Source organism: Anabrus simplex, chromosome 5, assembly GCF_040414725.1.
Source record: "Anabrus simplex isolate iqAnaSimp1 chromosome 5, ASM4041472v1, whole genome shotgun sequence".
In the NCBI taxonomy this organism is placed as follows: Eukaryota; Metazoa; Arthropoda; class Insecta; order Orthoptera; family Tettigoniidae; genus Anabrus; species Anabrus simplex.
Genome location: NC_090269.1, coordinates 409,296,305 through 409,310,997, shown reverse-complemented (window position 1 = coordinate 409,310,997; position 14,693 = coordinate 409,296,305). Strand labels below are relative to the sequence as shown.

General features: G+C 43.4%; 1 protein-coding gene across 3 annotated transcripts in view; it reads right to left on the bottom strand.

The window, feature by feature from the left end:
- LOC136875017 (hemolymph lipopolysaccharide-binding protein) overlaps positions 1–14,440 on the bottom strand; it is a 97,880-nt gene extending 83,440 nt beyond the window's left edge. For 2 of the 3 annotated variants that reach the window (XM_067148734.2, XM_068227959.1), the window contains exon 1: positions 2,008–2,074. The gene's annotated coding sequence lies outside the window, so the exon portion shown is untranslated. Of the gene's footprint in view, positions 1–2,007; positions 2,075–14,391 lie in introns of those variants that run through there. The other variant, XM_067148735.2, reaches the window with a different exon arrangement.
- Positions 14,441–14,693: the final 253 nt, after the last annotated feature.

Sequence of the window (14,693 nt, the reverse complement as noted above, 5' to 3'; positions counted from 1 at the left end):
CCAGCTCCCGTACCACTTTTCAAATTTCGTGGTAGATACTTGAATCGAACCCGGGCCTCCGGGGGAGGCAGCTGTTCACACTAACCACTGCACCACAGAGGTGGCCGTCAAATTTGTTTCCTCAGATAAAGTATATTGTCTACTACTTTCTAATTCACCGACCTCACTAGCTGCAGTCGTTTATGTGCGGCCAGTGTCCAGTATTAGGGAGGTAGTGGGTTCGAACCCCACTGTCTACAGCCCTGAATACGGTTTTACGCGGCTTCTCATTTTCACACCAGCCAAATGCTAGGGCTATAATTTAATTACGGCCAGGGCCGCTTCCTTCCCACATCGTTGCCGTAAGACCTATTTGTGTCGGTGAAGTGTAAAGCAACTTAAAAAACGAAGACAACGGCATTTCCGTGATTCTTATTAAATTTGGTTTGCTGTTTGTCTTCGGCTGGCAGTTATGTCCACAATGCCACTGCTATTGTGTAAAAATTAATCCATCAATGGTGGATTTAACAGCTACTGTATATTATGAATCACAGTTCACTCAACATTACATACGCTGACACCTTCACACTATGTTCGTTACCAACATTTTCTTATTCTCTTCGTACCTTGAACCATATGACAAGGTGTTTGCATACAGTAAGTCTTTTCCGGTTTCACTAAGAAATGGCGCCAGCGAACAGAACGCAGCGTATGAATTTGACACATACGTCAGTTTGTTCGTCTGACATTAACCTTCCAACACACACAAGTTGAGTCCGCCAAACATTAGCGTCTGTGTTGTATCGTTCAGTGATCATGTCGACGTCTGTGCCTCAAAAAGAACTTTTGCGGCACGCATTGCTCTTCGAGTTTAATTAAAAGGAAAAAGGCTGTGAAAAGTCATCGTTTGCTGGTAGAAAACGTTATGATTGCAATCTGAAAGGCGGCGTGCGCTGTGGTGTTTTATGAACTCTTCAAGAGCGGAAAAACCGTTAATGCCCAACGCTCTCACCAGCAAACTATCTATTTATGTCACGCTATGATCAAAAGACGACCAGAATAGTCCAGAAGACATGGCAAAGTAATTTTGTTACACGACAATGCGCCGTCTCACACAGCAAAACCAGTGAAAGACACCTTGAAATCGCTTGAATCGGGCAACCTTCCGCACCTGCTGTACTGCCGCGACCTGTCACCTCCTCGCATTAATGGGACACGCGCTCGCAGATTAGTATTACAGTAATTTCGAGGAAGTTGTAAAATGGCTCGACGAATGGTTTCACGTAAAAGACAAGCTGTTTTTCTGGCGTGGTATTCATAACTTACCTGAAAGGTGGGTGAAGTTTATAGGAGCCGATAGCCAATATTTTGAATAAAAGAAAAATTAAGCTCCCTTGAAAATTACGTGTTTCCTTTACCACAAAAAACGGAAAAACTTACGCATAAACGTGCTATATATTTGCCTGAACGTCAATTACTCTAACTCTGTAATATTCAACTGTGTATCCTTGTGCCTGGTCTGTCCATCTCACTCTTCGAGCCACGTTCGCAGCCAGGGTTCAGAGATGTTCTAAGTCCCCTCAGTCATATTTCATGGTATAGGGGTGAGAGTTGAGGTGAAATGAAATAATATGGCACATTTTTACGTCCGAATGAACATCTCTGGTGCCAACCAGAGTCGAGGAGCTAATGAAGATGACATGAATGATGGTGATTAAAATTGGCTAACGAAAAAGCAAGGAATCGGCTGTGGTCTATGGATAGGAACACTCACAGCATTAGGTTGGGAGTGAAAGTGGGAAACCGCAGAAAAACCACAGGTCAGCTCACTGTGGGATTCGAAACTACTCGCCTCTCGAATTCAGAACTTGGCTCGATAGCCATAGCGCGTTCACAAACAAGGCCAGTAAAAAAGCTCAGTAACAATTATTATTATTATTATTATTATTATTATTATTATTATTATTATTATTATTATTATTATTATTATTATTATTATTATTATTATAAAATGAAAACTGACAGTACCTGGGATAGAACGTACAGTCCCCGACAATGATGAATAATTGGGATTTCGTGAACTCGTATGATCGTGTTGCAAATTTCTGATATAAATAGGGAGTCTCTATGATCGGGGAATCAGTGAAGAAGCTCTCAGTGGCTTGCAGTTCTCCATGTTTAATCTAATCGAAGCCGGTCAAGAGGTCAAATGTGTTGACTATTAAGACTGCATTACGTAATTACAGTATGTGGCAAAACGAGAGTGAGATTTAGTTGAATTGCTTTGGTACAGTGGAAGTACCATCATGGGCCACATATTGTTTATAATATTTTTGAAGATTATTGAATAAGTTTCAGTACACGGCTAGTTTGACGGATAAAATATTTAGGTTATTCGGGAATATTTTTAGGTCATTCATCCGTTTCGAAAATTGACTCATTCAACATGCCATTTGGGACCGTGATATCTGAGGAGCAGGTAGTGTATGGGAATGGAGTTTCACGAGAAATTACATGACTTGCGGAATGTACTGTTATTTTAAAAGGGCTCAGCGGCGAGGGACTCCAACATCTGTTAGAGCATTGTCGTTTGTGGTGACGGCTCTTGGATGTCTTGATGTCCCTTTCATTGGCATTACATTGATCCCGTATGACGGAACTTGCCTTTAATGCGAATCAAACTTGGGTCAAATTGATATATCCCACTCCATATGCCCAGAAATTATGTTCCAAGTTAAAACCTTTCTCTTAAGAACTTTAATTGCAAGAATCAAGACGACCAAGCTCGATAGCTGCAGTCGCTTAAGTGCGGCCAGTATCCAGTATTCGGGAGATAGTGGGTTCGAACCCCGCTGTCGGCAGCACTGAAGATGGTTTTCCGTGGTTTCCCATTTTCACACCAGGCAAAAGATGGGGGGGCTGTACCTTAATTAAGGCCACGGACGCTTCCTTCCCACTCCTAGCCCTTTCCTGTCCCATCGTCGCCATAAAACCTATCTATGTCGGTGCGACGTAAAGCAACTTGCAAAAAAAAAAAAAAATCAAGCGACACTGAATTCAAACTAAATTAATACCTTGTTGCTAGATAACGGGGACACCGTGTTTGTCGTTAATTTACCTCATATCCTACCGTATAAGTCCGTTTATGTATATGAATATTATTACACACATATCAGAATTGTGTGAAATTTTTAATTGTGAATACCTCATAATAGCCTGCTTAAAATACACAGATGTGTGCCTTGATAGCAGGAAATACAGAACACTACACTTCCAAATCTGTATAAAACTGTATTTGTTTCTGTTGCTATCCTGCCTTACGTCGTACCTGCACAGACAGGTCTTATGGCGACGATGGGAGAGGAAAGGTTTAGTAATGAGAAGGAAGCGGCCATGGCCTCAATTACGGTACAACCTCAGCATTTGCCTGGGGTGAAAATGGGAAACCAGGGATAACCATCTTCAGGGCTGCCGGCATTGAGGTTACAACCCACCATCTCCCGGATGCAAGCTAACAGCTGCGCGCCCCTAACCGCACGGCCACCTCGAGTGGTAAAAATAGAAATGGCGTACGGCTTTTAGTGACAGGAGTGTCCGAGGACAAGTTCGGCTCGCCAGATGCAGGTCTTTCGATTTGACACCCGTAGGCGACCTGCGCGTCATGATGAGGATGAAATGATGATGAAGACGACACATACACCCAGCCCCCGTGCCAGAGAAATTAACCAATTAAGGTTAAAATTCCCGACCCTGCCGGGAATCGAACCCGGGATCCCTGTGGCCAAAGGCCAGCGCGCTAACCATTTGCCATGGAGCCGGACACCTCGAACGGTAATCTGTACTTGTCAAATAAATTTTTTGTCTGTACAGTGCTGAGAATGAAAAATACATGGTATTTCTGTACCGGCCGTGTCTACAGTAGCAGTCATCGGTCATCTCTGTCTGTCTGCTTGTCAGAATATTTCTGTCACGAGAAAATTTTGGAGAGAATTTAATGGAATTCGGTACATAAAATCGAGAAACAAGGCACTACAATCTAGGCTATACATATTTTATTCACGCTGACTGAAATGATAGTTTATAGAAAGGCCTAAAATTCAATTCTCAAAACATTATGTCATTGGTGGTACTATCGATAAATATTACTGCCGAGCTGAGTGGCTCAGACGGTTGAGGAGCTCGCTTTCTGACCGCAACTAAGCAGGTTCGAGCCTGGCTCAGTCCAGTGGTATTTGAAGGAGCTCAAGTACGTCAGACTCGAGCCGGTAGATTTACTGGCCCTTTAAAGAACTCCTGCGCGACTAAATTCTGGCACCTCGGCATGTCCGAAAACCTTAAAAATAGATTGTGGGATGTAAAGCCAAGAACATTATTATAAAGACTACGTAACTAAAGTCATATAGAATTAAATTCCCGATATTTTTTGTCATATTTTTAAATAAATAATGTTATTTGCTTTACGTCACACTAACTACTTTTATGGTTTTCAGAGACGCCGAGGTGCCGGAATTTAGTCCCACAGGACTTTCTGTACGTGCCAGGAAATCTACAGACACAAGGCTGACATATTTGAGCACCTTCAAATACCACCGGACAGCGCCAGGATTGAACCTGCCAAGTTGGGGTCCAAACGCTAGCACCTCAACCGTCTGAGCCCCTCTGCCGGGCGTCATATAATTTTACCGTCCTGTTTTTAATAACAGAGATATTCACGAATTTCGATTTTTGTTGCCAAGCCTATGTCAATGCCGAGCAAGAAGAAAATGTGTGAACAGAACCTAATGGAACTCGGTGTGGAAAGTCGGAGAACAGCTTTCTATAATCTAGGCTATAAATAACATTTTTCATCTTAAATACCTGTGTTATTGTGCAATTTAAAAATCTTTTTCATAACGTGTACATGACGTCATCTAAAAAGTATACAATGTAGAATTTCGTAGCGAAGCACAGGTACACCAGCTCGTAAAAATGTAATTTTATGTATACACTTCAACTTTGTACCTCGCACTTAATTTATAGCACGCTTTCGATAACAATGTTTAAAGTAGGCGTAAGTATATTTCTATACTTATCTGTCTGTTAGTTTTTGTTTGTTTGTGCTGATATCACACGAAACTCGGTATCTAATGTAAGGTACACACGGGTGTGCACTAGACTGTATTTAATTTCATTAGATTGCAGTGGCGGAGCGACATTTGTAGACCAAAATGCCAAATTTATCCGTGAATCAGTCGTGCATGCCTAAAGCCAGTATTCAGTTTCAAGGCTGTAAGCAGTGTTCATAAGGAGCGAGGCCATATGACACCGTACATGATTATTCGCCCGGCGGATGAAGACGTTGATGATGGCATTGACTTTACGTCCCACTTACTACTTTTTTCGGTTTTCGAAGACGCGGAAGTGCCGGAGTTTAATTCCGCAGGAGTTCCTTTACCTGCCAGTAAATCTACGGACATGAGGCTAACATATTTGAGCACCTGCCAAGTTTGGGTCAGAAGGCCACTGCCTCGAACATCTGAGTCACTCAGCCTGGCGAATGAAGACTTTAGAGCTTGAACATAAACCTTAGTCTTATTCGACAGCAGTAGGCTATGTGCCGACACTGTGTTTCACCCTCCTCTACCTCACAATCATCATCAACAACAACATCATCAACATCACCATCAAGTCCTCGGATACTCCCGGCATTAAAAGCCATTCGCTAAAAGAATAAGGAAATGTCTGTATTAGTGAATAATTTATTTTTCATGAAATTCCAAATAACTCCCAAAATATTAGTTTAGACGAAGACTGTACATCAAAGAATTGTACTGGGAGAGAGATATTGATTCATAGCAATAGTAAAAAGTCTAGGAAAGAGCATCAAAGACGTCATTCACCATGCAATGATTTAACTACTAATGTTTATCGTCGGGATTGATCGTTTGTGTACGGTGCATGATAACTTCTTCAAACACCTACGTTGATCAGGAAATTGTAATAACCGACCACTGAAAGATGAAGGAAAACATTAATAATAATAATAATAATAATAATAATAATAATAATAATAATAATAATAATAATAATAATTAAATGCATTGGAACGGCGAAATTGCGTATACCGAGCTCGATAGCTGCAGTCGCTTAAGTGCGGCCAGTATCCAGTATTCCGGAGATAGTAGGTTCGAACCCCACTGTCGGCAGCCCTGAAAATGGTTTTCCGTGGTTTCCCATTTACACACCAGGCAAATGCTGGGGCTGTACCTTAATTAAGGCCCCGGCCGCTTCCTTCCCCCTCCTAGCCCTTCCCTGTCCCATCGTCGCCATAAGACCTATCTGTGTCGGTGCGACGTAAAGCAACTAGAAAAAAAAAAGAAGAATTGCGTATGGCTTTTAGTGCCGGGAGTGTCCGTGGACATATTCGGCTCCCAGGTGCAGGTCTTTTGATTTGACACCCATAGGCGACCTGCGCGTCGTGATGAGGATGAAATGATGATGAAGACGGCACATAGACCCAGCCCCCGTGCCAGCGAAATTAACCAATTATGGTTAAAATTTCCGACCCTGCCGGAAATCGAACACGGGACCCCTGTGACCAAAGGCCAGCACGCTAACCACGCTGGCCATGCGGCCAGACATAATAATAATAATAATAATAATAATAATAATAATAATAATAATAATAATAATAATAATAATAATAATAATAATAATAATAATAATAATAATAATAAATGGAAAGACGAATAAAAATGGAAGAATCACGTGACATAATATGTGTCATTATCTTCGAATAAGTAGGAACGGACTAAAATTTCCTACACCCATCAAAATGATAAATAATAAATGTTACACTGTAGCTAATGTTGCCATAGGCTCTGTCTCTCCTGCTGCCACACACCTCCACAAGGTGCCAACACTGCTGTAACTGTGCAAAAGCAAACATTTCAACAAGTAGTTAAATAGCTCGTTCTGGGCAATTGGTAGTGCGAAGGATAAAATATGCAATTCCAGGAATGTAAACATAACATTGGTAGCAATAATGATCACAAATTGCGTACTGGCGATGATATTGCAGTGGTTTGGTCTCAATCAGGAGTATACCCAGTATTCCTTTTAACTCTCATATCAGTACGGTTGGCAAGGGTCCTTCTTTAGTTAGGACATTCATACTTGGTAATTTACCTTCTTAGTGGCTTGCTTCATTCTTACTAAAAATAGTTTTATTAGCTTAATAATTCTGGAGATTTATCATACCATCGCTTTGTTTTTGATAAATATTAATTTTGCTCTAAATACAAAATCATTACTAAGCTTGGTTATGGTCCTCTGTCAACACTCAATTCATACACTTTGCAGAGATCTGGTCATCGTGAATATGAAAACAAATGGTTCCATCCAGATATAAATCCAATCGTTAAGAAAACTGAAAGACCGAGTGTAATAATTTCGTGTGGCTATTTCTAGCGGGTGCAACCCCTGTAGGGCAGACACTCCGATGTGGGTGGGCGGCATCTGCCCTTTGTAGGTAACTTATTGTGGTGGAGGATAGTGTTATGTGGGGTGTGTGAATTGCAGGATTGTTGGGAATAGCACAAAGCCCTGTCCTCGAGCCAAGGGAAAGAAAAAAAAAAACATGGCAGTACAGCCCTTGAAGGGCCTTGGCCTACCAAGCGACAACTGCTCAGCCCGAAGGCCTGCAGATTACGAGGTGTCGTGTGGTCATCACGACGAATCCTCTCGGCCGTTATGCTTGGCTATCTAGACCGGGGCCACTATATCGCCGTCAGATAGCTCCTCAATTCTAATAACGTAGGCTGAGTGGACCTCGAACCAGCCCTCAGGTCCAGGTAAAAATCCCTGACTTGGCCGGGGATCGAACCCGGGGTCTCCGGGTAAGAGGCAAGCACGCTATCCCTACACCACGGGGCCGGCAAGGGAATGAACCATTTAAGGTTGAAGGACTTCGACCCAGCCGGGAATCGAACACGGAATCCCTGTGACCAAAGGCCAGCACGCTAATCATTTAGCCATGGAGGCGTACAAAAACTGAGTGAAAATAGATGACTACCAAGAAAAACCTGCAGATATTAATACACACGATAGAAAGATTGTAAATATGACAATGAATGGTGGATTAACATATTTGGGATTGCGGATGAATGGACCCTGCAGAAACGAAAGACAGGTAACACGCGGGAGGATTACAAACTATATGGAAGCTGTTTGTAGTTCAAACGATGAAGACCAAGCTCATATGATTTTCGCCCACTAAGTCCAGGCAATTTTATATGAGATATGCTCGGACCGCTTTCACTTGCCTTATCTATGCGTCCATCAATACAGAGTGAGCATTCATGCTTTAGGGTATATACGTTTTGCTGGTTGATGATGACGAAGATAATGCAAATTTCATCACTGTTAGAGACTCCCACGTCAAAGATACTACTACTACTAAACGTTTTCATTCCTCCCCTGAAGGGGGAGGCGGGCCTCCTAGACGGTGACGCCGTCTCTCAGGCCGGGAGATTTGTTACGGTGAAGGAGATGTGCGGAGAAGGTGAGGGGGTGGGCGGCCGTGGCCTATACTACGAACTGTCCCGGCATTCGCCTTAGTGCAGGAGAATGGAAAACCACGGAAAACCATTCTCAGGACAGCCGACGGGTGGAGCCAGGCGTTAAGTCCGGCACTGTGCCCCAGGCCCGTCTCCCGAATGCAGAGGCGTAGAGCCACGGTATAGCCGTGGCCAACTTTCCTCTGCTCGGTTGGCCAGTCAGAGTACAGAGCTGTTGGACCGCGGGCAAGCCGTGGCCTCTTAAGGAACGAAACCCAAGGGCCGAAACCCACTCTGCATCCACCGACCCGTCAAAGATACGAATGAAGCTCACTTAGTACTGCACCTATTTGTGTTTCTATTAAGTGATATAGTAATGCCATTCCCGGTTATGAATAGTGTGAAAGTTTTGCTAATAGGGTCGCTTGATGAGGGCGTTTCAGTGGGCTTGGCAGACTGTGATGTAGTATCTAGCATACCTCCATACTATAGTAGTATACCTCCATAGTATAGTAGCATACCTCCATATTATAGTAGCGTACCTCCATATTATAGTAGCTTAGAGCCCATATCTTGGATAACCTACTTAGGCAATTCAATTAAGTTGGTGACACATCGAAAATATTTCGTCTGTATCCTCGATGTACACAGCGTTTTATATATTTGTTTCATACTGTTCTGGCCCAACGTGAAGTTTGTTAGTAACGTACGTGTGACTATCTAAATTAATGATCTTATTTTAGTAATTCACAAGCTTAATTGTCATATCACTGATGTGTGCTACAGTCACGGAATGATAAAGTCCTGTAGGACGTGTCAAGGTTGTTGATTATTATACAAGTCTTTAATGATACTACAAGTGGTGCTCAAATGATGATAATCGAAGAATATTGCAGGTTGATCCGACTCATGAGATTCGTTCGGTCTTAGATGTCCTGGTGAAAATCCGATCAATGACCCTTCGAATGAGATTGTGATTTACAGACAATCCTGAAAGAAGATTGTGTCTCATTTACGAGTGATGTTACTGGGTGTAATAGAAAACTTGTAATCATTAAAGCTGTCTGGCCCTGCGGTGTAGAGGGCAACGCGTCCGCCTGTCACTCGACGGCCCCGGGTTCGTTTCCCGGCCGGCTCAGGGGTTTTCAATTGTAAATGATCAATATCCCTGGCCTGGGGACTGGGTTTTTGTGTCGTCCTTAACGTTCCTTTCCTCACATTCAACACTTTCCACTTCCGCAATATACAAATACACGCAGGATCATAACAAGTAAGGGCAAAAGATCTTTGTATGTCGACTCCCCGAGCAAACAGCATTAAAAAACTCTCATCACCAAACTGTTAACTCGACGCAGTTTCAATTTCTTCATGAATATCATCTACCGAACAAATGCCTGACGGTAGTATTGGCACATATTCATCATAGTAAAACATGTTCATTCTCTCTCGCAAATTACGTACTTCATTGTAGCTTCCGAACAATAGTACTCCAAGACTATGAGACTGATGATCGAGTTCAATTGGGGGTTAAAGTAGACGGTCCTTTCATGTCTTCTGCGTACGGTGAACGTTCTTACAACGTTGTTAATCACGCGCACACAGATGCTCTTTGTCTGGGTTTCGTAACCCCCCTGTGGCTAGGGAGAGTAGAATAACACCTACGGTACCCCTGCCAGTCGTAGGAGGTGACTAAAGGGGCCACTGGGGCTCCGAAACTTGGAGAGTGGGTTTGTGACCACGAGGCCCTTAACTGAGTCCTCGCATTAATCCACTTATACGTGGCAGGCTCCTAACCTTCACGCATCCTATCCGACCTCCCTTGGTCAACTCTTGTTCTTTTCCGACCGTGACGATATTAGTTGTGAAGCCTAGGGAGTCTTTCATTTTCACGCCCTCCGTGGCCCTTTTCTTCCTTTAGCCGATAATTTCATTTTTCGAAGTGTCGGATCCCTTCCATTTTTCTCTCTGATTAGTGTTATATAGAGAATGGTTGCCTGTTTGTACTTCCTCTGAAAACAATAATCACCACCAACACCTCCGAGTTTCGTATAGGAACGTCGCAGGTAATCGAACACACATACGTGTATTCAGTTTCCTACACGGATTTTATTGTGTACAATGACGTAGTGACGAAATAGCGAATGAGCTCTGATGGAGGAGGCAAGTCTCCATTACAGTCGTAAAACCATACCTCAGATTTACGTTTGACGCAGACAACGTAATGAGTTCCAGGTCCACGACTGTCATCTAAGTTGATCAAAACACTCTCACGTTCAGCAGAGTATACTGGTAGGTGATCTCGCATAAACATATCTAGAAATTGATGAATTCTTCGTTGTTCGGCACACATAACAATTACATCATGGATTAGAGCTCAATGCATTCACACAGCGTTTTCTGATAACATGCACATAACAGGCCGCTGCATGAGTGGCGCCAGCTTCATGCGTATATCTTTCCCGCGCGATGCAATTGCTCCCATCGCCTTATTATGTTGTTCACTCTACTTCAACAGCTGCTTTGCCTCTTCTGCATCCTCGACAGTTCTTGCTACATCACTAGCGGAGATCCTAAACCTGCTAGTCCAGCAAACAGTGCTGGAAGGAATCCACCTCGTTTCGGTACAGGAATAATTCGAGGAACCTTGCGAAGCTTTACATAACTCTTAGGAGAAATTCATGCTGTTGCTGCGCATAGAGACAGAATTTTATGCATTATCAAAGAGCGAAATGCGTACATATAAATGTAGTAAATACCAATTATATATCAAATTAAATATGCAATAATAGGTAGGGGATTAAACTGGGAAGGAGGACCAGTACCTCGCCTAGACGGCCTTACCTCCTAAGCTGATCCTTGGTCTTGTGGGGATGTCGGAGATTAGACGGTTAAGGCAAAGAAGAGGGAAGGATGCGGCCGCCCCCCGCCCTCACTCCCCCTTCGCTCAACTCAAGTGTCCACGCGAGGCTGAGTGGATCCCGTTCCAGCCCTCGTACTACTTTCCTAATTTGGTGGCAGAGCCATGAATCGAACCCAAGCCACTGGGGGGGGGGGGGCAGCTAATCACACTAACCACTACACCACAGCGGCGGCTGTCATCGTTGTTTCTTTAGATAAATTATATTGTCTACTGCTTTCTAATCCACCGAGCTCATTAGCTGCAGTCGTTTAAGTGCGAGCAGTATCCAGTATTAGCGAGTTAGTGGGTTCGAACCCCACCGTCGGTAGCCCTGAATGCGGTTTTCCGTGGCTTCCCATTTTCACACCAGGCAAGTGCTGGCGCTGTACATTATTTAATGCCACGGCCGCTTCCTAACCACATCGTTGCCATAAGGCCTATCTGTGTCGGTGCAATGTAAAGCAACTTGTTAAAAAGAAGGCAATGGAGTTTCCGTGATTCTTGTTAAATTAGGTTTGCTGTTTGTCTCGGCTGGCAGATATCTCCTCAATACCGCTGCTATTGTCTAAAAATTAATCCGTCAAAGGTGGGATTAACAGCTACTGTATATTGTGAATCACGTTTCATTCATCATTACATAACTGACACCTTCACGCAATGTTCATTAGCGACATTTTGCTATTCACTCCGTACCTTGAACCATATTACCATGTTTATGCATAAGTTTTTTTCCGGTTTCACTAAGAGATGCCGTCAGCGAACAGTACACAGCGTATGAATTTGGTACATACATCAGTTTGTTCATCTGACATTAACCTACCAACACACACAAGTTGAGTCCGCCAAACACTAGCGTCTGTGCTGTATCGTTCAGTCATCATGTGAACGCTTGTGACTCAAAAAGAACATTTGCAGCAGGCATTGCTTTTCTTGTTTAATCAAAAGAAAAAGGCTATGGAAAGTCATCGTTTGCTGGCAGAAACGTATCGTGAACACGCTCAATCGATTAGAACATGCGAGACATGGTTTCGACAATTTTAACGTGTTGATTACAATGTGAAAGAAAACAGTGCGCGCCCTGGTGCATCATGAACTCTTCAAGCCCGGCGAAATCGTTAATGCACAACGCTGTCGCCAGCAAACTATCAATTTAAATCACGTTATGATCAAATGACGACCAAAATGGCCCAGAGGACGTGGCAAAGTTATTTTGTTGCACGACAACATGGCTTCTCACATGGCGAAAGCAATGAAAGACACCTTGAAATCGCTTGGATGGTACATCCTTCTACACCCGCTGTACTTCCCCGACCTGGCGCCATCTGATTATAACCTCTTCGCATCAATGGGCCACGCGCTCGCAGATCAGCAATTTCGAGGAAGTTGGAAAATGCATCGAAGAATGGTTTGCCGTAAAAGACAGTTTTTATGTCATGGTATTCTGAATGATGGGCGAAGTGTGTAGAAGCCGATGGCCAATATCTTGAATAAGTTAAACAAAAATGAATTTGCCTTGAAAATTACGTGTTTGGTTTACCACAAAAACAGGAAGAACGAAAGCATACACCTGGTATATATTCTCCTGAACGCCATTTACTCTAACTCTGTAATGTTTAACTATGTATCCTTGTGGCTGGTCTGTCCAGCTCCCCCTTCCAGCCTCGGTTCACAGATGTTCTAAAGCAGGGCCTCTCAGGGTGCATGCGCGTGGTGCATGCACTGTGCACGGTGCGAAAGACGACTTGGCTTGGTTGACCAGAGTGCAGACCCCCCACTCCTCGATTTGGAGCAATAGCGCTGTCTCTCTCTTTCCTCACGCCTGTCTCGCTCGCTCCGCCTGTCTCCCTCTCCCCCACTTGCGCCGTAGCGCTCCAAATCCGGGCTGAGTTGAGCTGAGTATAGCCGAGTAGAGCCGAGCATAGCCGAGTAGCCCAGAGACGAAGCGTTGATCCGAGCCATACCGAGCGGCACCGAGCGACACCGATGCACAGTGCACGGAGCTCTTGCGCCTCGCTCTGCACGCGTGAGATTTTGGGCGTTTGAGAGGCCCTGTTCTAAAGGATAGCCTGAGGCCCATTTCATTTAATCTGGATGAATGTTCTAAGTCCCCTCAGTCCCATTTCATGTTACGTTGTGTGGGCTGAGGTGAGATGAAATCGTGTGGCACAGTTTTACGGCCGAATGAACTTCTCTAGTGCCAACCAGAGTCGAGGAACTAATGAAGATGACATGAATGATGGTGATTGAAATTCGGTAACGAAATGGAAGAAATCGGCTGTGGTCTATGAATAGGAACTCTCCCAGCATTTGGTTTGGAGTGATAGTAGTAAACCGCAGAGAAACCACAGGTCATCTCACTGTGGGATTCGAACCCACTTGCCCCTCGAATTCAGAGCTTGGCTCGATAGCCACAGCGCGTTCACAAACAAGGCCACTCAGCAGAGTAACAATTTTATTTATTATTATTATTATTATTATTATTATTATTATTATTATTATTATTATTGTCCGACTCGTTGGCTGAATGGTCAGCATCCTGACCTTCGGTTCAGAGGGTCCCGGGTTCGATTCCCGGCCGGGTCGGGGATTTTAATCGCTTCTGATTAATTCTTCTGGCTCGGGGACTGGGTGTTTGTGTCCGTCCCAACACTTTCCCCTTCGTATTCACACAACACACTACACTACCAACCTCCACAGAAACACGCAATAGTGATAACATCCCTCCATATAGGGTTGGCGTCAGGAAGGGCATCTGGCCGTAAAACAGGGCCAAATCCACATGTGCGACACAGATCGCACCCGCGACCCCACAGGTGTGGGAAAAGCGGTAGGAAAAGAAGAAGAAGATTATTATTATTATTATTATTATTATTATTATTATTATTATTATTATTATTATTATTATTATTATTATTATTATTATTATTATTATTATTATTATTATTATTATTATAAGAAAATAAAAACTGACAGTACCTGGGATAGAACTTACAGTCCCCAACAATGATGAAATATTAGGATTTCGTGAACTCGTATCATCGTGTTAAAATTTTCAGATATAAATATGGAGTCTCTATGATCGGGGAATCAGTGAAGAAGCTCGCAATGGTGTGCAGCTCTCTGTGTTTAATCTAATCGAAGCCGGTCAAGAGGTCAAATGTTTTGATTATTAGGACTGCATTACGTAATCCCAGTATGTGGCAAAATGACCGTGAAATTTAATTTAATTGCTTTAGTACAGTATATTTACCATCATGGGCCACACATTGTTCATAATG